A 1177-nucleotide genomic window follows, 5' to 3' on the forward strand; every position below is an offset into this window, starting at 1 on the left:
TCATCACCACCATCATCATCACCATCACCACCACCATCATCATCATCACCATCATCACCATCATCATCACATCACCAGCATTACTACCACCATACCATCACTACCACCATCACTATCATCACCACCATCATCATCACCATCACCACCACCATCATCATCATCACCATCATCACCATCATCATCACATCACCAGCATTACTACCACCATCACCACCAGCATCATCACATCCTCATCACCACCATCATCATCACCATCACCATCACCATCATCACCATTATCATCACCATCATCACTAGCATCACCACCACCTTCATCACCACCATCATCATCACCATCATCATCATCATCACCATCATCAATACCATCATCACCATCACCATTACTATCATTACCACCACCATCATCATCATCATGCAATGGATTCGCATCTTAGTAGCCAGCCTCCAAGATGACCCTGAGCCACCGCCTCCTGTCCTGGGATCCCACCCTCACGAAGCTTCTTCCCCTTGGATAGGACTGAGCTGTGTAACCAAAAGCAAAACCAAGGGCATGTTCAAGGCTAGTCCATCGGAGACACGCGGCTTCCTCCTGGCTTCCTGGGACCAGCCCTCGGGGGGGACTTGACGCCATGTCCGGAGGCCATGGAAGCCGCCTTCCGGAGAAGTCCACACGTTAAGGAACTGAGGCCTCGGGCCATCAGCCAGAGAGGAACTGAAACTCCTGCCAACGGCTTGGCAGTCATGTGAGTGAGTCAGCGCGGGCACAGCCTTCCTCCCTCTGCCGCGCCTTTGGATGCCGATGCCCTGATGGACACCTTGGTGAGCCGACTCCAAACCAGACCCACCCACCTGACGCCACTCCTGAGCGCCCGACCCACAGGAACCAGGGGAGATAAACGCTTAGGGTTGCTTTAGGCGGCTGTCCTTAACTGACACACACCTCGATGTCCTCCCAATGTCTCCCCCTCATTATTTGTCTGATTGGGTTTTTTTAATTTTTTTTATATTTTGTTTATTTTTTTACAGAGAGGAAGGGAGAGGGATAGAGAGTGAGAAACATCGATGAGAGAGAAACATCGATCAGCTGCCTCCTGCACACTCCCCACTGGGGATGTGCCCGCAACCAAGGTACATGCCCTTGACCGGAATCGAACCTGGGACCCTTGAGTCCGCAGGC

The sequence above is a fragment of the Myotis brandtii genome, unplaced genomic scaffold, assembly GCF_000412655.1.
Source record: "Myotis brandtii unplaced genomic scaffold, ASM41265v1 scaffold1763, whole genome shotgun sequence".
Classification (NCBI taxonomy): domain Eukaryota; kingdom Metazoa; phylum Chordata; class Mammalia; order Chiroptera; family Vespertilionidae; genus Myotis; species Myotis brandtii.